This window comes from Ranitomeya imitator, chromosome 3, assembly GCF_032444005.1.
Source record: "Ranitomeya imitator isolate aRanImi1 chromosome 3, aRanImi1.pri, whole genome shotgun sequence".
Taxonomy (NCBI): domain Eukaryota; kingdom Metazoa; phylum Chordata; class Amphibia; order Anura; family Dendrobatidae; genus Ranitomeya; species Ranitomeya imitator.
The window spans coordinates 847,317,585-847,342,995 of record NC_091284.1 but is presented as its reverse complement, the minus strand read 5'-3'; the positions used below and the strand labels follow the sequence as shown (position 1 = coordinate 847,342,995).

General features: G+C 54.4%; 1 protein-coding gene across 1 annotated transcript in view; it reads left to right on the top strand.

Moving 5' to 3' along the window:
- Positions 1 to 620: 620 nt before the first annotated feature.
- Positions 621 to 25,411, top strand: part of LOC138671879 (gastrula zinc finger protein XlCGF66.1-like) — an 83,766-nt gene continuing 58,975 nt past the window's right edge. Inside the window, exon 1 of the mRNA XM_069760009.1 lies at positions 621 to 708. The gene's annotated coding sequence lies outside the window, so the exon portion shown is untranslated. The remainder of the gene's footprint in view (positions 709 to 25,411) is intronic.

Here is a 25,411-nt window from a genome sequence, read left to right as displayed (position 1 = left end):
CTATAATTCCACATGTGATAATTCATAGTTTTGATGCCTTCAGTGAGAATTTACAATTTTCAGTCATGAAAATACAGAAAAATCTTCTAATGAGAAGGTGTGTCCAAACTTTTGCTCTGTCCTGTAGAAATCCCATAACACACGCCGTCTGTCGTCACATTAGCGCTGTCTGCTTATCTAGTGTTTTGTCCTGTAAAATTTTGCACCATGCGCACAGAAAACGCATGAACAGGCATGCAAACGCTGCGGGGTTTTTACCGCATGGGTAACCGCGGCGTTTGCATGCGGTAATCGTGCGTTACAGGTTGCGGTAGATTCGCTGCGGATCCAACCCCAAATGTGAAAGTAACGCGACCATGTGCGCACGGCTCCGGCTCTGTGGGACAGGACGGCATCACACGGTTACCATGGAAATGCGGGGGAACCGGGCTGCTACTAAGGGTGAGTCCGCCAAGAAATGCAGCCTAGGAGACTTGTTCACACAGCAGCGGCCAGCAGGAAAACCGCCCGACGAGTTACCACAGTCCGCCCTCTAATTACCTCTCCCCCTACCAGGCTTCTCTGTGGTCGCGTCCGAGCACAGAAAGTCACATGACCGTCCAACCTGTCATGGCCCGGTCACATGACGATGACGTCACACAGGTCCTTGTCCACATGAAGTGGAGATCTGCGGAGAAGAAGTGACCGAGCAGGAGCGGAGTAGACGGGGTGAGCGGAGTGTACGGGGTGTGGGGGGGGTACACAGCGTATATACGGGGTGTGGGGGGAGTATACGGGGTGTGGGGGGGGTACACAGTGTATATACGGGGTGTGGGGGGAGTACACAGTGTATATACGGGGTGTGGGGGGGGGTACACAGTGTATATACGGGGTGTGGGGGGAGTACACAGTGTATATACGGGGTGTGGGGGGGGGTACACAGTGTATATACGGGGTGAGCGGAGTGTACGGGGTGTGGGGGGAGTACACAGTGTGTATATACGGGGTGAGCGGAGTATACGGGGTGTGGGGGGGTACACAGTGTATATACGGGGTGTGGGGGGGGTACACAGTGTATATACGGGGTGAGCGGAGTGTACGGGGTGTGGGGGGAGTACACAGTGTGTATATACGGGGTGAGCGGAGTATACGGGGTGTGGGGGGGTACACAGTGTATATACGGGGTGAGCGGAGTGTACGGGGTGTGGGGGGGGTACACAGTGTATATACGGGGTGAGCGGGGTGTGGGGGGGGTACACAGTGTATATACGGGGTGAGCGGAGTATACGGGGTGTGGGGGGAGTACACAGTGTATATACGGGGTGAGCGGAGTATACGAGGTGTGGGGGGGGTACACAGTGTATATACGGGGTGAGCGGAGTGTACGGGGTGTGGGGGGGGTACACAGTGTATATACGGGGTGAGCGGAGTATACGAGGTGTGGGGGGGGTACACAGTGTATATACGGGGTGAGCGGAGTATACGGGGTGTGGGGAGGGGGGTACACAGTGTATATACGGGGTGAGCGGAGTGTACGGGGTGTGGGGGGGGTACACAGTGTATATACGGGGTGTGGGGGGAGTGTACAGGGTGTGGGGGGGGGGTACACAGTGTATATACGGGGTGAGCGGAGTGTACGGGGTGTGGGGGGGGTACACAGTGTATATACGGGGTGTGGGGGGAGTGTACAGGGTGTGGGGGGGGTACACAGTGTATATACGGGGTGAGCGGAGTGTACAGGGTGTGGGGGGGGAGTACACAGTGTATATACGGGGTGAGCGGAGTATACGGGGTGTGGGGGGGGGAGTACACAGTGTATATACGGGGTGTGGGGGGAGTATACGGGGTGTAGGGGGAGTACACAGTGTATATACGGGGTGTGGGGGGAGTATACGGGGTGTAGGGGGAGTACACAGTGTATATACGGGGTGAGCGGAGTGTACGGGGTGTGGGGGGAGTACACAGTGTATATACGGGGTGTGGGGGGAGTGTACAGGGTGTGGGGGGGGAGTACACAGTGTATATACGGGGTGTGGGGGGAGTATACGGGGTGTGGGGGGAGTACACAGTGTATATACGGGGTGTGGGGGGAGTACACAGTGTATATACGGGGTGAGCGGAGTGTACGGGGTGTGGGGGGAGTACACAGTGTATATACGGGGTGTGGGGGGAGTGTACAGGGTGTGGGGGGGGTACACAGTGTATATACGGGGTGAGCGGAGTGTACAGGGTGTGGGGGGAGTACACAGTGTATATACGGGGTGTGGGGGGAGTGTACAGGGTGTGGGGGGGGTACACAGTGTATATACGGGGTGAGCGGAGTGTACGGGGTGAGCGGAGTGTACGGGGTGTGGGGGGGGAGTACACACTGTATATACGGGGTGTGGGGGGAGTATACGGGGTGTAGGGGGAGTACACAGTGTATATACGGGGTGAGCGGAGTATACAGGGTGTGGGGGGAGTACACAGTGTATATACGGGGTGTGGGGGGAGTGTACAGGGTGTGGGGGGGGTACACAGTGTATATACGGGGTGTGGGGGGAGTGTACAGGGTGTGGGGGGGGGTACACAGTGTATATACGGGGTGAGCGGAGTGTACGGGGTGAGCGGAGTGTACGGGGTGTGGGGGGGGAGTACACACTGTATATACGGGGTGTGGGGGGAGTATACGGGGTGTAGGGGGAGTACACAGTGTATATACGGGGTGAGCGGAGTGTACAGGGTGTGGGGGGAGTACACAGTGTATATACGGGGTGTGGGGGGAGTGTACAGGGTGTGGGGGGGGTACACAGTGTATATACGGGGTGAGCGGAGTGTACGGGGTGAGCGGAGTGTACGGGGTGTGGGGGGGGAGTACACACTGTATATACGGGGTGTGGGGGGAGTATACGGGGTGTAGGGGGAGTACACAGTGTATATACGGGGTGAGCGGAGTGTACAGGGTGTGGGGGGAGTACACAGTGTATATACGGGGTGAGCGGAGTATACAGGGTGTGGGGGGAGTACACAGTGTATATACGGGGTGTGGGGGGAGTGTACAGGGTGTGGGGGGGGTACACAGTGTATATACGGGGTGTGGGGGGAGTGTACAGTGTATATACGGGGTGTGGGGGGAGTGTACAGGGTGTGGGGGGGTACACAGTGTATATACGGGGTGAGCGGAGTGTACGGGGTGTGGGGGGGGGTACACAGTGTGTATACGGGGTGAGCGGAGTGTACAGGGTGTGGGGGGGTACACAGTGTATATACGGGGTGAGCGGAGTGTACGGGGTGAGCGGAGTATACGGGGTGTGGGGGGAGTACACAGTGTATATACGGGGTGTGGGGGGAGTACACAGTGTATATACAGTGTGAGCAGAGTATACGGGGTGTGGGGGGAGTACACAGTGTATATACGGGGTGAGCGGGGTGTGGGGGGAGTACACAGTGTATATACGGGGTGAGCGGAGTATACGGGGTGTGGGGGGAGTACACAGTGTATATACGGGGTGAGCGGAGTATACGGGGTGTGGGGGGAGTACACAGTGTATATACGGGGTGAGCGGAGTATACGGGGTGTGGGGGGAGTACACAGTGTATATACGGGGTGAGCGGAGTATACGGGGTGTGGGGGGAGTACACAGTGTATATACGGGGTGAGCGGAGTATACGGGGTGTGGGGGGAGTACACAGTGTATATACGGGGTGAGCGGAGTATACGGGGTGTGGGGGGAGTACACAGTGTATATACGGGGTGAGCGGAGTATACGGGGTGTGGGGGGAGTACACAGTGTATATACGGGGTGAGCGGAGTATACGGGGTGTGGGGGGAGTACACAGTGTATATACGGGGTGAGCGGAGTATACGGGGTGTGGGGGGAGTACACAGTGTATATACGGGGTGAGCGGAGTATACGGGGTGTGGGGGGAGTACACAGTGTATATACGGGGTGAGCGGAGTATACGGGGTGTGGGGGGAGTACACAGTGTATATACGGGGTGAGCGGAGTATACGGGGTGTGGGGGGAGTACACAGTGTATATACGGGGTGAGCGGAGTATACGGGGTGTGGGGGGAGTACACAGTGTATATACGGGGTGAGCGGAGTATACGGGGTGTGGGGGGAGTACACAGTGTATATGCGGGTTGAGCGGAGTATACGGGGTGTGGGGGGAGTACACAGTGTATATACAGTGTGAGCGGACTATACGGGGTGTGGGGGGAGTACACAGTGTATATACGGGGTGAGCGGAGTATACGGGGTGTGGGGGGAGTACACAGTGTATATGCGGGGTGAGCGGAGTATACGGGGTGTGGGGGGAGTACACAGTGTATATACAGTGTGAGCGGAGTATACGGGGTGTGGGGGGAGTACACAGTGTATATACGGGGTGAGCGGAGTATACGGGGTGTGGGGGGAGTACACAGTGTATATACAGTGTGAGCGGAGTATACGGGGTGTGGGGGGAGTACACAGTGTATATACGGGGTGAGCGGAGTATACGGGGTGTGGGGGGAGTACACAGTGTATATACGGGGTGAGCGGAGTATACGGGGTGTGGGGGGGGTACACAGTGTATATACGGGGTGAGCGGAGTGTACGGGGTGTGGGGGGGTACACAGTGTATATGCGGAGTATACGGGGTGTGGGGGGAGTACACAGTGTGTATACGGGGTGAGCGGAGTATACGGGGTGTGGGGGGGGTACACAGTGTATATACGGGGTGAGCGGAGTGTACGGGGTGTGGGGGGGTACACAGTGTATATGCGGAGTATACGGGGTGTGGGGGGAGTACACAGTGTGTATACGGGGTGAGCGGAGTATACGGGGTGTGGGGGGAGTACACAGTGTATATACGGGGTGAGCGGAGTATACGGGGTGTGGGGGGAGTACACAGTGTATATACGGGGTGAGCGGAGTATACGGGGTGTGGGGGGGTACACAGTGTATATACGGGGTGAGCGGAGTGTACGGGGTGTGGGGGGGTACACAGTGTATATGCGGAGTATACGGGGTGTGGGGGGAGTACACAGTGTGTATACGGGGTGAGCGGAGTATACGGGGTGTGGGGGGGTACACAGTGTATATACGGGGTGAGCGGAGTATACGGGGTGTGGGGGGAGTACACAGTGTGTATACGGGGTGAGCGGAGTGTACGGGGTGTGGGGGGAGTACACAGTGTATATACGGGGTGAGCGGAGTGTACGGGGTGAGCGGAGTATACAGGGTGTGGGGGGGGTACACAGTGTATATACGGAGTGAGCGGAGTATACGGGGTGTGGGGGGAGTACACAGTGTATATACGGGGTGTGGGGGGAGTATACGGGGTGTGGGGGGAGTACACAGTGTATATACAGTGTGAGCGGAGTATACGGGGTGTGGGGGGAGTACACAGTGTATATACAGTGTGAGCGGAGTATACGGGGTGTGGGGGGGTACACAGTGTATATACGGGGTGAGCGGAGTATACGGGGTGTGGGGGGAGTACACAGTGTATATACAGTGTGAGCGGAGTATACGGGGTGTGGGGGGAGTACACAGTGTATATACGGGGTGAGCGGAGTATACGGGGTGTGGGGGGAGTACACAGTGTATATACAGTGTGAGCGGAGTATACGGGGTGTGGGGGGAGTACACAGTGTATATACGGGGTGAGCGGAGTATACGGGGTGTGGGGGGAGTACACAGTGTATATACGGGGTGAGCGGAGTATACGGGGTGTGGGGGGGGTACACAGTGTATATACGGGGTGAGCGGAGTGTACGGGGTGTGGGGGGGTACACAGTGTATATGCGGGGTGAGCGGAGTATACGGGGTGTGGGGGGAGTACACAGTGTGTATACGGGGTGAGCGGAGTATACGGGGTGTGGGGGGGTACACAGTGTATATACGGGGTGAGCGGAGTATACGGGGTGTGGGGGGAGTACACAGTGTGTATACGGGGTGAGCGGAGTGTACGGGGTGTGGGGGGAGTACACAGTGTGTATACGGGGTGAGCGGAGTATACGGGGTGTGGGGGGGTACACAGTGTATATACGGGGTGAGCGGAGTATACGGGGTGTGGGGGGGGTACACAGTGTATATACGGGGTGAGCGGAGTGTACGGGGTGTGGGGGGGGTACACAGTGTGTATACGGGGTGAGCGGAGTATACGGGGTGTGGGGGGGTACACAGTGTATATACGGGGTGAGCGGAGTATACGGGGTGTGGGGGGGGTACACAGTGTATATACGGGGTGAGCGGAGTGTACGGGGTGTGGGGGGGGTACACAGTGTATATGCGGGGTGAGCGGAGTATACAGGGTGTGGGGGGAGTACACAGTGTGTATACGGGGTGAGCGGAGTATACGGGGTGTGGGGGGGGGGTACACAGTGTATATACGGGGTGAGCTGAGTATACGGGGTGTGGGGGGGGTACACAGTGTATATACGGGGTGAGCGGAGTGTACGGGGTGTGGGGGGGGTACACAGTGTATATACGGGGTGAGCGGAGTATACGGGGTGTGGGGGGGTACACAGTGTATATACGGGGTGAGCGGAGTGTACGGGGTGTGGGGGGGGTACACAGTGTATATGCGGGGTGAGCGGAGTATACAGGGTGTGGGGGGAGTACACAGTGTATATACGGGGTGAGCGGAGTATACGGGGTGTGGGGGGGGTACACAGTGTATATACGGGGTGAGCGGAGTGTACGGGGTGTGGGGGGGGTACACAGTGTATATGCGGGGTGAGCGGAGTATACAGGGTGTGGGGGGAGTACACAGTGTGTATACGGGGTGAGCGGAGTATACGGGGTGTGGGGGGAGTACACAGTGTATATGCGGGGTGAGCGGAGTATACGGGGTGTGGGGGGAGTACACAGTGTATATACAGTGTGAGCGGAGTATACGGGGTGTGGGGGGAGTACACAGTGTATATACGGGGTGAGCGGAGTATACGGGGTGTGGGGGGAGTACACAGTGTATATACAGTGTGAGCGGAGTATACGGGGTGTGGGGGGAGTACACAGTGTATATACGGGGTGAGCGGAGTATACGGGGTGTGGGGGGAGTACACAGTGTATATACGGGGTGAGCGGAGTATACGGGGTGTGGGGGGGGTACACAGTGTATATACGGGGTGAGCGGAGTGTACGGGGTGTGGGGGGGTACACAGTGTATATGCGGGGTGAGCGGAGTATACGGGGTGTGGGGGGAGTACACAGTGTGTATACGGGGTGAGCGGAGTATACGGGGTGTGGGGGGGTACACAGTGTATATACGGGGTGAGCGGAGTATACGGGGTGTGGGGGGAGTACACAGTGTGTATACGGGGTGAGCGGAGTGTACGGGGTGTGGGGGGAGTACACAGTGTATATACGGGGTGAGCGGAGTGTACGGGGTGAGCGGAGTATACAGGGTGTGGGGGGGGGGTACACAGTGTGTATACGGGGTGAGCGGAGTATACGGGGTGTGGGGGGAGTACACAGTGTATATACGGGGTGAGCGGAGTGTACGGGGTGAGCGGAGTATACAGGGTGTGGGGGGGGGTACACAGTGTATATACGGAGTGAGCGGAGTATACGGGGTGTGGGGGGAGTACACAGTGTATATACGGGGTGTGGGGGGAGTATACGGGGTGTGGGGGGAGTACACAGTGTATATACAGTGTGAGCGGAGTATACGGGGTGTGAGGGGAGTACACAGTGTATATACAGTGTGAGCGGAGTATACGGGGTGTGGGGGGGTACACAGTGTATATACGGGGTGAGCGGAGTATACGGGGTGTGGGGGGAGTACACAGTGTATATACAGTGTGAGCGGAGTATACGGGGTGTGGGGGGAGTACACAGTGTATATACGGGGTGAGCGGAGTATACGGGGTGTGGGGGGAGTACACAGTGTATATACAGTGTGAGCGGAGTATACGGGGTGTGGGGGGAGTACACAGTGTATATACGGGGTGAGCGGAGTATACGGGGTGTGGGGGGAGTACACAGTGTATATACGGGGTGAGCGGAGTATACGGGGTGTGGGGGGGGTACACAGTGTATATACGGGGTGAGCGGAGTGTACGGGGTGTGGGGGGGTACACAGTGTATATGCGGGGTGAGCGGAGTATACGGGGTGTGGGGGGAGTACACAGTGTGTATACGGGGTGAGCGGAGTATACGGGGTGTGGGGGGGTACACAGTGTATATACGGGGTGAGCGGAGTATACGGGGTGTGGGGGGAGTACACAGTGTGTATACGGGGTGAGCGGAGTGTACGGGGTGTGGGGGGAGTACACAGTGTGTATACGGGGTGAGCGGAGTATACGGGGTGTGGGGGGGTACACAGTGTATATACGGGGTGAGCGGAGTATACGGGGTGTGGGGGGGGGTACACAGTGTATATACGGGGTGAGCGGAGTATACGGGGTGTGGGGGGGGTACACAGTGTATATACGGGGTGAGCGGAGTGTACGGGGTGTGGGGGGGGTACACAGTGTATATACGGGGTGAGCGGAGTATACGGGGTGTGGGGGGGTACACAGTGTATATACGGGGTGAGCGGAGTGTACGGGGTGTGGGGGGGGTACACAGTGTATATGCGGGGTGAGCGGAGTATACAGGGTGTGGGGGGAGTACACAGTGTATATACGAGGTGAGCGGAGTATACGGGGTGTGGGGGGGGGGTACACAGTGTATATACGGGGTGAGCGGAGTGTACGGGGTGTGGGGGGGGTACACAGTGTATATGCGGGGTGAGCGGAGTATACAGGGTGTGGGGGGAGTACACAGTGTGTATACGGGGTGAGCGGAGTATACGGGGTGTGGGGGGGTACACAGTGTATATACGGGGTGAGCGGAGTATACGGGGTGTGGGGGGGGTACACAGTGTATATACGGGGTGAGCGGAGTGTACGGGGTGTGGGGGGGGTACACAGTGTATATGCGGGGTGAGCGGAGTATACGGGGTGTGGGGGGGGAGTACACAGTGTGTATACGGGGTGAGCGGAGTATACGGGGTGTGGGGGGGTACACAGTGTATATACGGGGTGAGCGGAGTGTACGGGGTGTGGGGGGGGGGTACACAGTGTATATGCGGGGTGAGCGGAGTATACAGGGTGTGGGGGGAGTACACAGTGTGTATACGGGGTGAGCGGAGTATACGGGGTGTGGGGGGGTACACAGTGTATATACGGGATGAGCGGAGTATACGGGGTGTGTGGGGGGGTACACAGTGTATATACGGGGTGAGCGGAGTGTACGGGGTGTGGGGGGGGTACACAGTGTATATACGGGGTGAGCGGAGTATACGGGGTGTGGGGGGGTACACAGTGTATATACGGGGTGAGCGGAGTGTACGGGGTGTGGGGGGGGTACACAGTGTATATGCGGGGTGAGCGGAGTATACGGGGTGTGGGGGGAGTACACAGTGTATATACGGGGTGAGCGGAGTATACGGGGTGTGGGGGGGGTACACAGTGTATATACGGGGTGAGCGGAGTGTACGGGGTGTGGGGGGGGTACACAGTGTATATGCGGGGTGAGCGGAGTATACAGGGTGTGGGGGGAGTACACAGTGTGTATACGGGGTGAGCGGAGTATACGGGGTGTGGGGGGGTACACAGTGTATATACGGGGTGAGCGGAGTATACGGGGTGTGGGGGGGGTACACAGTGTATATACGGGGTGAGCGGAGTGTACGGGGTGTGGGGGGGGGGTACACAGTGTATATGCGGGGTGAGCGGAGTATACAGGGTGTGGGGGGAGTACACAGTGTGTATACGGGGTGTGGGGGGGTACACAGTGTATATACGGGGTGAGCGGAGTGTACGGGGTGTGGGGGGGGGTGCACAGTGTATATGCGGGGTGAGCGGAGTATACAGGGTGTGGGGGGAGTACACAGTGTGTATACGGGGTGAGCGGAGTATACGGGGTGTGGGGGGGTACACAGTGTATATACGGGGTGAGCGGAGTGTACGGGGTGTGGGGGGAGTACACAGTGTATATGCGGGGTGAGCGGAGTGTACGGGGTGTGGGGGGAGTACACAGTGTATATACGGGGTGAGCGGAGTGTACGGGGTGTGTGGGGGGGCGGGTACACAGTGTATATACGGGGTGAGCGGAGTGTACGGGGTGTGGGGGGGTACACAGTGTATATACGGGGTGAGCGGAGTATACGGGGTGTGGGGGGGTACACAGTGTATATACGGGGTGAGCGGAGTATACGGGGTGTTGGGGGGGTACACAGTGTATATACGGGGTGAGCGGAGTATACGGGGTGTGGGGGGGTACACAGTGTATATACGGGGTGAGCGGAGTATACGGGGTGTGGGGGGAGTACACAGTGTATATACGGGGTGAGCGGAGAGTACACAGTGTATATACGGGGTGAGCGGAGTATACGGGGTGTGGGGGGGTACACAGTGTATATACGGGGTGAGCGGAGTGTACGGGGTGTGGGGGGGGTACACAGTGTATATACGGGGTGAGCGGAGTGTACGGGGTGTGGGGGGGGTACACAGTGTGTATACGGGGTGAGCGGAGTGTACGGGGTGTGGGGGGGGTACACAGTGTATATACGGGGTGAGCAGAGTGTACGGGGTGTGGGGAGAGTACACAGTGTATATACGGGGTGAGCGGAGTGTACGGGGTGTGTGGGGGGGTACACAGTGTGTATACGGGGTGAGCGGAGTATACGGGGTGTGGGGGGGGGTACACAGTGTATATACGGGGTGAGCGGAGTAGACGGGGTGAGCGGAGTGTACGGGGTGTGGGGGGGGTACACAGTGTGTATACGGGGTGTGTGGGGAGTACACAGTGTATATACGGGGTGAGCGGAGTAGACGGGGTGAGCGGAGTGTACGGGGTGTGGGGGGGGTACACAGTGTATATACGGGGTGAGCGGAGTGTACGGGGTGTGGGGGGGGTACACAGTGTATATACGGGGTGAGCGGAGTATACGGGGTGTGGGGGGGTACACAGTGTATATACGGGGTGAGCGGAGTATACAGGGTGTGGGGGGAGTACACAGTGTATATACGGGGTGAGCGGAGTGTACGGGGTGTGGGGGGGTACACAGTGTGTATACGGGGTGAGCGGAGTATACGGGGTGTGGGGGGGGTACACAGTGTATATACGGGGTGAGCGGAGTGTACGGGGTGAGCGGAGTGTACGGGGTGTGGGGGGGGGTACACAGTGTATATACGGGGTGAGCGGAGTGTACGGGGTGTGGGGGGGTACACAGTGTATATACGGGGTGAGCGGAGTGTACGGGGTGTGGGGGGAGTACACAGTGTGTATACGGGGTGTGGGGGGAGTATACGGGGTGTGGGGGGAGTACACAGTGTGTATACGGGGTGAGCGGAGTGTACGGGGTGTGGGGGGGGTACACAGTGTATATACGGGGTGAGCGGAGTATACGGGGTGTGGGGGGAGTACACAGTGTATATACGGGGTGAGCGGAGTATACGGGGTGTGGGGGGGGTACACAGTGTATATACGGGGTGAGCGGAGTGTACGGGGTGTGGGGGGAGTACACAGTGTATATACGGGGTGAGCGGAGTATACGGGGTGTGGGGGGGGTACACAGTGTATATACGGGGTGAGCGGAGTGTACGGCGTGTGGGGGGAGTACACAGTGTATATACGGGGTGAGCGGAGTGTACGGGGTGTGGGGGGGGTACACAGTGTATATACGGGGTGAGCGGAGTGTACGGGGTGTGGGGGGGTACACAGTGTATATACGGGGTGAGCGGAGTGTACGGGGTGTGGGGGGGGTACACAGTGTGTATACGGGGTGAGCGGAGTGTATGGGGTGTGGGGGGAGTACACAGTGTGTATACGGGGTGAGCGGAGTGTACGGGGTGTGGGGGGAGTACACAGTGTATATACGGGGTGAGCGGAGTGTACGGGGTGTGGGGGGGATACACAGTGTATATACGGGGTGAGCGGAGTGTACGGGGTGTGGGGGGGGTACTCAGTGTATATACGGGGTGAGCGGAGTATACGGGGTGTGGGGGGGTACACAGTGTATATACGGGGTGAGCGGAGTGTACGGGGTGTGGGGGGGGTACACAGTGTATATACGGGGTGAGCGGGGTGTACGGGGTGTGGGGGGGGTACACAGTGTATATACGGGGTGAGCGGAGTGTACGGGGTGTGGGGGGGGTACTCAGTGTATATACGGGGTGAGCGGAGTGTACGGGGTGTGGGGGGAGTACACAGTGTACATACGGGGTGAGCGGAGTATACGGGGTGTGGGGGGAGTACACAGTGTGTATACGGGGTGAGCGGAGTATACGGGGTGTGGGGGGAGTACACAGTGTATATACGGGGTGAGCGGAGTGTACGGGGTGTGGGGGGAGGGTACACAGTGTTTATACGGGGTGTACGGGGTGTGGGGGGAGTACACAGTGTGTATACGGGGTGAGCGGAGAGTACACAGTGTATATACGGGGTGAACGGGGTGTGGGGGAGTACACAGTGTATATACGGGGTGAGCGGAGTATACGGGGTGTGGGGGAGTACACAGTGTGTATACGGGGTGAGCGGAGTATACGGGGTGTGGGGGGGGTACACAGTGTATATACGGGGTGAGCGGAGTATACGGGGTGTGGGGGGAGTACACAGTGTATATGCGGGGTGAGCGGAGTATACGGGGTGTGGGGGGGGTACACAGTGTATATACGGGGTAAGCGGAGTATACGGGGTGTGGGGGAGTACACAGTGTATATGCGGGGTGAGCGGAGTATACGGGGTGTGGGGGGGGTACACAGTGTATATACGGGGTGAGCGGAGTATACGGGGTGTGGGGGGAGTACACAGTGTATATGCGGGGTGAGCGGAGTATACGGGGTGTGGGGGGGGTACACAGTGTATATACGGGGTGAGCGGAGTGTACGGGGTGTGGGGGGGGTACACAGTGTATATACGGGGTGAGCGGAGTGTACGGGGTGTGGGGGGAGTACACAGTGTGTATACGGGGTGAGCGGAGTGTACGGGGTGTGGGGGGGGTACACAGTGTATATACGGGGTGAGCGGAGTGTACGGGGTGTGGGGGGGTACACAGTGTATATACGGGGTGAGCAGAGTGTACTGGGTGTGGGGGGGGTACACAGTGTATATACGGGGTGAGCGGAGTGTACGGGGTGTGGGGGGGTACACAGTGTATATACGGGGTGAGCGGAGTGTACGGGGTGTGGGGGGGGTACACAGTGTATATACGGGGTGAGCAGAGTGTACGGGGTGTGGGGGGGGTACACAGTGTATATACGGGGTGAGCGGAGTATACGGGGTGAGCGGAGTATACGGGGTGTGGGGGAGTACACAGTGTATATACGGGGTGAGCGGAGTATACAGGGTGTGGGGGGAGTACACAGTGTATATGCGGGGTGAGCGGAGTATACAGGGTGTGGGGGGAGTACACAGTGTATATGCGGGGTGAGCGGAGTATACGGGGTGTGGGGGGGGGTACACAGTGTATATACGGGGTGAGCGGAGTATACGGGGTGAGCGGAGTATACGGGGTGTGGGGGAGTACACAGTGTATATGCGGGGTGAGCGGAGTATACGGGGTGTGGGGGGGGGTACACAGTGTATATACGGGGTGAGCGGAGTATACGGGGTGTGGGGGGGGTACACAGTGTATATACGGGGTGAGCGGAGTATACGGGGTGTGGGGGAGTACACAGTGTATATGCGGGGTGAGCGGAGTATACGGGGTGTGGGGGGGGTACACAGTGTATATACGGGGTGAGCGGAGTATACGGGGTGTGGGGGAGTACACAGTGTATATGCGGGGTGAGCGGAGTATACGGGGTGTGGGGGGGGTACACAGTGTATATACGGGGTGAGCGGAGTATACGGGGTGTGGGGGGAGTACACAGTGTATATGCGGGGTGAGCGGAGTATACGGGGTGTGGGGGGGGGTACACAGTGTATATACGGGGTGAGCGGAGTATACGGGGTGAGCGGAGTATACGGGGTGTGGGGGAGTACACAGTGTATATGCGGGGTGAGCGGAGTGTACGGGGTGTGGGGGGGGGTACACAGTGTATATACGGGGTGAGCGGAGTGTACGGGGTGTGGGGGGGGTACACAGTGTATATACGGGGTGAGCGGAGTACACGGGGTGTGGGGGGAGTACACAGTGTATATGCGGGGTGAGCGGAGTATACGGGGTGTGGGGGGGGTACACAGTGTATATACGGGGTGAGCGGAGTATACGGGGTGTGGGGGGAGTACACAGTGTATATACGGGGTGAGCGGAGTATACGGGGTGTGGGGGGGGGTACACAGTGTATATACGGGGTGAGCGGAGTATACGGGGTGTGGGGGAGTACACAGTGTATATGCGGGGTGAGCGGAGTATACGGGGTGTGGGGGGGTACACAGTGTATATACGGGGTGAGCGGAGTATACGGGGTGTGGGGGAGTACACAGTGTATATGCGGGGTGAGCGGAGTATACGGGGTGTGGGGGGGTACACAGTGTATATACGGGGTGAGCGGAGTATACGGGGTGTGGGGGAGTACACAGTGTATATGCGGGGTGAGCGGAGTATACGGGGTGTGGGGGGAGTACACAGTGTATATACGGGGTGAGCGGAGTATACGGGGTGTGGGGGGGTACACAGTGTATATACGGGGTGAGCGGAGTATACGGGGTGTGGGGGGGTACACAGTGTATATACGGGGTGAGCGGAGTATACAGGGTGTGGGGGGGTACACAGTGTATATACGGGGTGAGCGGAGTATACGGGGTGTGGGGGGAGTACACAGTGTATATACGGGGTGAGCGGAGTATACGGGGTGTGGGGGGGGTACACAGTGTATATACGGGGTGAGCGGAGTGTACGGGGTGTGGGGGAGTACACAGTGTATATGCGGGGTGAGCGGAGTATACGGGGTGTGGGGGGGTACACAGTGTATATGCGGGGTGAGCGGAGTATACGGGGTGTGGGGGGAGTACACAGTGTATATACGGGGTGAGCGGAGTATACGGGGTGAGCGGAGTATACGGGGTGAGCGGAGTATACGGGGTGTGGGGGGAGTAATAATAATAATATAATAATAATAATTTTTATTTATATAGCGCCAACATATTCCGCAGCGCTTTACAAATTATAGAGGGGACTTGTACAGACAATAGACATTACAGCATAACAGAAATCACAGTTCACAACAGATACCAAGAGGAGTGAGGGCCCTGCTGCTCGCAAGCTACAAACTATGAGGAAAAGGGGAGACACGAGAGGTGGATGGTAACAATTGCTTTAGTTATTCGGACCGGCTATAGTGTAAGGCTCAGGTGTTCATGTAAAGCTGCATGAACCAGTTATCAGCCTAAGTATGTAGCAGTACAGACACAGAGGGCTATTAACTGCATAAAGTGAATGAGAACATGATGCGAGGAACCTTTTTTTTTTTTTTTTTTTATTATTATTATAAATAGGCCACACAGGGATCGTTAGGTTAATGCATTGAGGCGGTAGGCCAGTCTGAACAAATGAGTTTTTAGGGCACGCTTAAAACTGTGGGGATTGGGGATTAATCGTATTAACCTAGGTAGTGCATTCCAAAGAATCGGCGCAGCACGTGTAAAGTCTTGGAGACGGGAGTGGGAGGTTCTGATTATTGAGGATGCTAACCTGAGGTCATTAGCGGAGCGGAGGGCACGGGTAGGGTGGTAGACTGAGACCAGGGAGGAGATGTAGGGTGGTGCTGAGCCATGGAGGGCTTTGTGGATGAGAGTACGCAGTGTATATGCGGGGTGAGCGGAGTATACGGGGTGTGGGGGAGTACACAGTGTATATACGGGGTGAGCGGAGTATACGGGGTGTGGGGGGAGTACACAGTGTATATACGGGGTGAGCGGAGTATACGGGGTGAGCGGAGAGTACACAGTGTATATACGGGGTGAGCGGAGTATACGGGGTGTGGGGGGAGTACACAGTGTATATACGGGGTGAGCGGAGTATACGGGGTGTGGGGAGAGTACACAGTGTATATACGGGGTGAGCGGAGTATACGGGGTGTTGGGGGAGTACACAGTGTATATACGGGGTGAGCGGAGTATACGGGGTGTGGGGGGAGTACACAGTGTATATACGGGGTGAGCGGAGAATACGGGGTGTGGGGGGAGTACACAGTGTATATACAGTGTGAGCAGAGTATACGGGGTGAGCGGAGTATATGGGGTGTGGGGGGAGTACACAGACTATATACAGTGTGAGCAGAGTATACGGGGTGAGCGGAGTATATGGGGTGTGGGGGGGAGTACACAGACTATATACAGTGTGAGCGGAGTATACGGGGTGTGGGGTCAGAGTACAGTGTATATACAGTGTGAGCGGAATATATGGGTTGTGTGGGGGGGGGAGTACACAGTATATACAGTGTGAGCGGAGTATAAAGGGTGTGGGGTCACTGTACAGTGTATATACAGTGTGAGCAGAATATACAGGGTGTGGGGTGAGTGTACAGTTTATATACGGGGTGTGGGGTGAGTGTACAGTGTATATACAGTGTGAGCAGAGTATACGGGGTGTGGGGTCAGTGTACAGTGTATATACAGTGTGAGCGGAATATACGGGGTGTATGGGGTGAGTGTACAGTGTGAGCGGAGTATACGGGGTTTATGGGGTGAGTGTACAGTGTGAGCGGAATATACAGGGTGTGGGGTGAGTGTACAGTGTGAGCGGAGTATACGGGGTGTGGGTTCAGTGTACAGTATATATACAGTGTGAGCGGAATATATGGGGTGTGTGGGGGGGGGAGTACACAGTATATACAGTGTGAGCGGAGTATACGGGGTGTGGGGTCAGTGTACAGTATATATACAGTGTGAGCAGAGTATACGGGGTGTGGGGTGAGTGTACAGTGTATATACAGTGTGAGCAGAGTATACAGGGTGTGGGGTGAGTGTACAGTGTATATACAGTGTGAGCGGAATATACAGGGTGTGGGGTGAGTGTACAGTGTGAGCGGAATATACGGGGTGTATGGGGTGAGTGTACAGTGTGAGCGGAGTATACGGGGTGTATGGGGTGAGTACAGTGTGAGCGGAGTATACGGGGTGTGGGTTCAGTGTACAGTATATATACAGTGTGAGCGGAATATATGGGGTGTGTGTGGGGGGGAGTACACAGTATATACAGTGTGAGCGGAGTATACGGGGTGTGGGGTCAGTGTACAGTATATATACAGTGTGAGCAGAATATACAGGGTGTGGGGTGAGTGTACAGTGTATATACAGTGTGAGCGGAGTATACGGGGTGTATGGGGTGAGTGTACAGTGTGAGCGGAGTATACAGGGTGTGGGGTGAGTGTATGGTGTATATATAGTGTGAGCGGAGTATACGGGGTGTATGGGGTGAGTGTACAGTGTGAGCGGAGTATACAGGGTGTGGGGTGAGTGTACGGTGTATATACAGTGTGAGCGGAGTATACGGGGTGTGGGGTGAGTGTACAGTGTATATACAGTGTGAGCGGAGTATACGGGGTGTGGGGTGAGTATACGGTGTATATACAGTGTGAGCAGAGTATACGGGGTGTGGGGTGAGTGTACAGTGTGAGCGGAGTATACAGGGTGTGGGGTGAGTGTACGGTGTATATACAGTGTGAGCGGAGTATACGGGGTGTATGGGGTAAGTGTACAGTGTGAGCGGAGTATACGGGGTGTGGGGTGAGTACGGTGTATATACAGTGTGAGCGGAGTATACGGGGTGTATGGGGTGAGTGTACAGTGTATATACGGGGTGAGCGGAGTATACGGGGTGTATGGGGTCAGTGCACAGTGTATATACAGTGTGAGCGGAGTATACGGGGTGAGTGTACAGTGTATATACGGGGTGTGGGGTGAGTGTACAGTGTGAGCAGAGTATACGGGGTGTGGGGTCAGTGTACAGTGTATATACAGTGTGAGCGGAATATACGGGGTGTATGGGGTGAGTGTACAGTGTATATACAGTGTGAGCGGAATATACGGGGTGTATGGGGTGAGTGTACAGTGTGAGCGGAGTATACGGGGTGAGCGGAGTATACGGGGTGTGGGGGGAGTACACAGACTATATACAGTGTGAGCGGAGTATACGGGGTGTGGGGTCAGTGTACAGTATATATACAGTGTGAGCAGAATATACAGGGTGTGGGGTGAGTGTACGGTGTATATACAGTGTGAGCGGAGTATACGGGGTGTGGGGTGAGTGTACAGTGTATATACAGTGTGAGCGGAGTATACGGGGTGTGGGGTGAGTATACGGTGTATATACAGTGTGAGCAGAGTATACGGGGTGTGGGGTGAGTGTACAGTGTGAGCGGAGTATACAGGGTGTGGGGTGAGTGTACGGTGTATATACAGTGTGCGCGGAGTATACGGGGTGTATGGGGTAAGTGTACAGTGTGAGCGGAGTATACGGGGTGTGGGGTGAGTACGGTGTATATACAGTGTGAGCGGAGTATACGGGGTGTATGGGGTGAGTGTACAGTGTATATACGGGGTGAGCGGAGTATACAGGGTGTATGGGGTCACTGCACAGTGTATATACAGTGTGAGCGGAGTATACGGGGTGAGTGTACAGTGTATATACGGGGTGTGGGGTGAGTGTACAGTGTGAGCAGAGTATACGGGGTGTGGGGTCAGTGTACAGTGTATATACAGTGTGAGCGGAATATACGGGGTGTATGGGGTGAGTGTACAGTGTATATACAGTGTGAGCGGAATATACGGGGTGTATGGGGTGAGTGTACAGTGTGAGCGGAGTATACGGGGTGAGCGGAGTATACGGGGTGTGGGGGGAGTACACAGACTATATACAGTGTGAGCGGAGTATACGGGGTGTGGGTTCAGTGTACAGTATATATACAGTGTGAGCGGAATATATGGGGTGTGTGGGGGGGAGTACACAGTTTATACAGTGTGAGCGGAGTATACGGGGTGTGGGGTCAGTGTACAGTATATATACAGTGTGAGCAGAGTATAGGGGGTGTATGGGGTGAGTGTACAGTGTGAGTGGAGTATACGGGGTGTGGGGTGAGTGTACGGTGTATATACAGTGTGAGCGGAGTATACGGGGTGTGGGGTGAGTGTACAGTGTTTATACAGTGTGAGCGGAGTATACGGGGTGTATGGGGTGAGTGTACAGTGTGAGCGGAGTATACAGGGTGTGGGGTGAGTGTACAGTATGAGCGGAGTATACGGGGTGTGGGGTGAGTGTACGGTGTATATATAGTGTGAGCGGAGTATACGGGGTGTGGGGTGAGTGTACAGTGTGAGCGGAGTATACAGGGTGTGGGGTGAGTGTACGGTGTATATACAGTGTGAGCGGAGTATACGGGGTGTGAGGTGAGTGTACAGTGTATATACAGTGTGAGCGGAGTATACGGGGTGTGGGGTGAGTGTACAGTGTGTATACGGGGTGTGGGGTGAGTGTACAGTGTGTATACAGTGTGAGCGGCGTATACGGGGTGTGGGGTGAGTGTACAGTGTGTATACAGTGTGAGCGGCGTATACGGGGTGTGGGGTGAGTGTACAGTGTATATACAGTGTGAGCTGAATATACGGGGTGTAACATAGTAACATAGTAACATAGTTAGTAAGGCCGAAAAAAGACATTTGTCCATCCAGTTCAGCCTATATTCCATCATAATAAATCCCCAGATCTACGTCCTTCTACAGAACCTAATAATTGTATGATACAATATTGTTCTGCTCCAGGAAGACATCCAGGCCTCTCTTGAACCCCTCGACTGAGTTCGCCATCACCACCTCCTCAGGCAAGCAATTCCAGATTCTCACTGCCCTAACAGTAAAGAATCCTCTTCTATGTTGGTGGAAAAACCTTTTCTCCTCCAGACGCAAAGAATGCCCCCTTGTGCCCATCACCTTCCTTGGTATAAACAGATCCTCAGCGAGATATTTGTATTGTCCCCTTATATACTTATACATGGTTATTAGATCGCCCCTCAGTCGTCTTTTTTCTAGACTAAATAATCCTAATTTCGCTAATCTATCTGGGTATTGTAGTTCTCCCATCCCCTTTATTAATTTTGTTGCCCTCCTTTGTACTCTCTCTGGGGTGAATGTACAGTGTATATACAGTGTGAGCGGAGTATACAGGGTGTGGGGTCAGTGTACAGTGTATATACAGTGTGAGCGGAATATACGGGGTGTGCGGTGAGTGTACGGTGTATATATATAGTGTGAGCGGAGTATACGGGGTGTATGGAGTGAGTGTACAGTGTGAGCGGAGTATACAGGGTGTGGGGTGAGTGTACGGTGTATGTACAGTGTGAGCGGAGTATACAGGGTGTGGGGTGAGTGTACAGTGTATATACAGTGTGAGCGGAGTATACGGGGTGTGCGGTGAGTGTACAGTGTATATACACTATGAGCGGAATATATGGGGTGTGGGGTGAGTGTACAGTGTGAGCGGAATATACGGGGTGTGGGGTGAGTGTACAGTGTGTATACAGTGTGAGCGGCGTATACGGGGTGTGGGGTGAGTGTACAGTGTATATACAGTGTGAGCTGAATATACGGGGTGTGGGGTGAATGTACAGTGTATATACAGTGTGAGCGGAGTATACAGGGTGTGGGGTCAGTGTACAGTGTATATACAGTGTGAGCGGAATATACGGGGTGTGCGGTGAGTGTACGGTGTATATATATAGTGTGAGCGGAGTATACGGGGTGTATGGAGTGAGTGTACAGTGTGAGCGGAGTATACAGGGTGTGGGGTGAGTGTACGGTGTATATACAGTGTGAGCGGAGTATACAGGGTGTGGGGTGAGTGTACAGTGTATATACAGTGTGAGCGGAGTATACGGGGTGTGCGGTGAGTGTACAGTGTATATACACTATGAGCGGAATATATGGGGTGTGGGGTGAGTGTACAGTGTGAGCGGAATATACGGGGTGAGTATACAGTGTATATACAGTGTGAGTGCAGTATACGGGGTGTATGGGGTGAGTTTACAGTGTGAGTGGAGTATATGGGATGTGGGGGGAGTACACAGTGTGTATACAGTGTGAGCGGAATATACAGGGTGTGGGGTGAGTGTACAGTGTATATACAGGGTGTGGGGTGATTGTTCAGTGTGAGCGGAATATACGAGGTGTCGGGTGAGTGTACAGTGTGAGCGGAGTATATGGGATGTGGGGGGGAGTACACAGTGTGTATACAATGTGAGCGGAGTATATGGGATGTGGGGGGGAGTACACAGTGTATACAGTGTGAGCGGAATATACAGGGTGTGGGGTGAGTGTACAGTGGGGTCAGTGTACAGTGTATATACAGTGTTAGCGGAATATACCGGGTGTGGGGTGATTGTACAGTATTTACAGTTTGAGAGGACTATACGGGGCGTGGGGTCAGTGTACAGTGTGAGCGGACTTTATGGGATGTGGGGGGAGTACACAGTATGTATACAGCGTGAGCTGAGTATACAGGGTGTGGGGTCAGAGTACAGTGTATATACAGTGTGAGCGGAATATACGGGATGTGCTGTGAGTGTACAGTGTATATACAGTGTGAGCGGAATATACGGGGTGTGGGGTGAATGTACAGTGTATATACAGTGTGAGCGGAGTATACAGGGTGTGGGGTCAGTGTACAGTGTATATACAGTGTGAGCGGAATATACGGGGTGTGCGGTGAGTGTACCGTGTATATACACTATGTGCGGAATATATGGGGTGTGGGGTGAGTATACAGTGTATATACAGTGTGAGTGCAGTATACGGGGTGTATGGCGTGAGTTTACAGTGTGAGCGGAGTATATGGGATGTGGGGGGAGTACACAGTGTGTATACAGTGTGAGCGGAATATACAGGGTGTGGGGTGAGTGTACAGTGTATATACAGGGTGTGGGGTGATTGTTCAGTGTGAGCGGAATATACGGGGTGTCGGGTGAGTGTACAGTGTGAGCGGAGTATATGGGATGTGGGGGGGAGTACACAGTGTGTATACAGTGTGAGCGGAGTATACGGGGTGTGGGATCAGTGTACATTGTGAGCGGAATATACGGGGTGTGGGGTGAGTGTACAGTGTGAGCGGAGTCTACGGGGAGTGGGGTCAATGTACAGCGTATATACAGTGTGAACGAAGTATACGGGGTGTGGGGTGAGTGTACAGTGAGCAGAGTATACGGGGTGTGGGGTGAGTGTACAGTGTGAGTGGAGTATATGGGATGTAGGGTTAGTGTGCAGTGTATATACAGTGTGAGCGGAATACACGGGGTGTGAGGTGAGTGTACAGTATATATACACAGTGTGAGCGAAGTATGTGGGGTGAATGTAAGTGTGAGTGGAGTATGTGGGGGGTGTACACAGTGTGTATACAGTGAGCAGAGTATACGTGGTGTGGGGTGAGTGTACAGTGTGAGTGGAGTATGTGGGGTGAGTGTGCAGCGTATATACAGTGTGTGCGGAATATATGGTGTCACGATTCCCCTGACCACTGTCACCAATTGGTCAGGATTCACACCGTGACCGTCACCCCTACGTCACGGATTGAGGTGACTTTAGACCAACAGACGGCTGTCACATGTGCAGGGGGGCTTATCTTAGTTATCCCTCCACTGCTACAATGTGATGAAACAACACACACAGGGCTATAGACCTCTTAGTTTACAGCAGGGGCTTATTCTAGGTATCCCACTGCTTTCAATATATCACAAACTGCAGGGATTTATGTATATCCTGCTTACAGTTCCACTTAACACTTGCAGCTCTCTGGCGCCCCCTTACTCTCAGGTCAGACTAGGTACTGCACCCTGGGTAATTAGTCGCCAGAAAGGCTGCCTGCTATGTACTGGCTATTGGGCACGCTGCAGCGACGCGATAACTACTCCCACTCAGGCAGGAACAATAATTATCAACCCCGCAGTCACTTCAGCGTCGCTCAACAGTCTGCACACTTTCGCTGCCACCAGCTTCGATTAAACGGGTCCGAAGCTAACCCAACACAACAGTAACAGTAGCGTATTTCCCTTCAGAGACTTAGGGTACGGTTTAGAACAGGAGAACGGACTAATATATAATAGTATATCCCATTAAAAAATTATTAGGCAGTGCTTTATCAAAAATAGTTTATAAAGAAGTTACAAATGAGACAATTGCAAATATGTACAAGGGTAATTATGAAATAAACAGGGATTAAATGAGAAAAAAGTATCACTCACATGTTCAAAGCATTGCAGGCAACCAGGCTAGTGGAGTTTTTCCATATGTCCCAGCTCATTTGGACGTGCTGCTGGCTTCAGAAGACAAACAGTCCAGAACGAGAAATCAGCAGAAAGTGACTCCTCAGAGCCTGCCAGACACTTAAAACATTAAGGCTGTGACATCACAGAAAGGCTGGCTTATCCAGACCCTCCTCTCTCTACATTCTGCCTAAACTTTAAACTATTTTCTCTGATTTCGATAACTTCACTACAAAACATGTCAGAGTCCTAAAAAGCTCATCATTCATCTCAGATTAACGTGAGCATTCTAATGAGATCAAATATGTCCTATCTGGGATACATATTTACAGAGAAAACCCTACTTCTTTACCAGATGGAGTTAGAATCCTGAGATTCATGGGATGTGTAAATACACCGAGTGAGACTACGAATATATATTTTCGTATTTCTAGCTTAAATCGTTTGCCTAATATCTAACAAAAACTAAACAAAGAATCTTTCATGAATTTTTGGAGCCATTTTTCCTGTTCTAGCTGGACAAGAGCTTACACAGGAAATGCCGGTCGTAAATTCCGTTCGGCCATAAAACTTCTAACCCCCACACTCTCTGAGAAGGAAAGCCAGGAATTTGCAGCTACAAACTGTTACTCCAAGAAGGGGGCTTAGCCCACGCAGGCTAGAAAAAAAAAAACTAACTATGATATTTCATACCATATCGTGACATATGGGGTGAGTGTGCAGCGTATGTACAGTGTGTGCGGAATATATGGGGTGAGTGTGCAGCGTATATACAGTGTGCGGAATATATGGGGTGTGTTATGGCTGGCAATCAGGCAACACAGCGTGCAGTAATCAGCGCACATACAGAGATCTGGCAATAACCAAAAACAATAGGACGAGCTCTGAGACGTGGAATCTCTGTAGACTGCAGTACCTGATCTATCCTCACACAACTATAAGCAGCAGTGGATTGCGCCTATCAACTACCTATGCAACTCGGCACTGCCTGAGGAGCTGACTAGCCTGAAGATAGAAATACAAGCCTGACTTACCTCAGAGAAATACCCCAAAGGAATAGGCAGCCCCCCACATATAATGACTGTTAGCAAGATGAAAAGACAAACGTAGGAATGAAATAGATTCAGCAAAGTGAGGCCCGATATTCTAGACAGAGCGAGGATAGCAAAGAGAACTATGCAGTCTACAAAAAACCCTAAAACGAAAACCACGCAAAGGGGCAAAAAGACCCACCGTGCCGAACTAACAGCACGGCGGTGCACCCCTTTGCTTCTCAGAGCTTCCAGCAAAAGTTAATAGCAAGCTGGACAGAAAAAACAGAAAACAAACTAGAAGCACTTATCTAGCAGAGCAGCAGGCCCAAGGAAAGATGCAGTAGCTCAGATCCAACACTGGAACATTGACAAGGAGCAAGGAAGACAGACTCAGGTGGAGCTAAATAGCAAGGCAGCCAACGAGCTCACCAAAACACCTGAGGGAGGAAGCCCAGAGACTGCAATACCACTTGTGACCACAGAAGTGAACTCGGCCACAGAATTCACAACAGTACCCCCCCCTTGAGGAGGGGTCACCGAACCCTCACCAGAACCCCCAGGCCGACCAGGATGAGCCACATGAAAGGCACGAACAAGATCTGGGGCATGGACATCAGAGGCAAAAACCCAGGAATTATCTTCCTGAGCATAACCCTTCCATTTGACCAGATACTGGAGTTTCCGTCTAGAGACACGAGAATCCAAAATCTTCTCCACAATATACTCCAATTCCCCCTCCACCAAAACAGGGGCAGGAGGCTCCACAGATGGAACCATAGGTGCCACGTATCTCCTCAACAACGACCTATGGAATACATTATGTATGGAAAAGGAGTCTGGGAGGGTCAGACGAAAAGACACCGGATTGAGAATCTCAGAAATCCTATACGGACCAATAAAACGAGGTTTAAATTTAGGAGAGGAAACCTTCATAGGAATATGACGAGAAGATAACCAAACCAGATCCCCAACACGAAGTCGGGGTCCCACACGGCGTCTGCGATTAGCGAAAAGCTGAGCCTTCTCCTGGGACAAGGTCAAATTGTCCACTACCTGAGTCCAGATCTGCTGCAACCTGTCCACCACATAATCCACACCAGGACAGTCCGAAGACTCAACCTGTCCTGAAGAGAAACGAGGATGGAACGCAGAATTGCAGAAAAATGGAGAGACCAAGGTAGCCGAGCTGGCCCGATTATTAAGGGCGAACTCAGCCAACGGCAAAAATGACACCCAATCATCCTGGT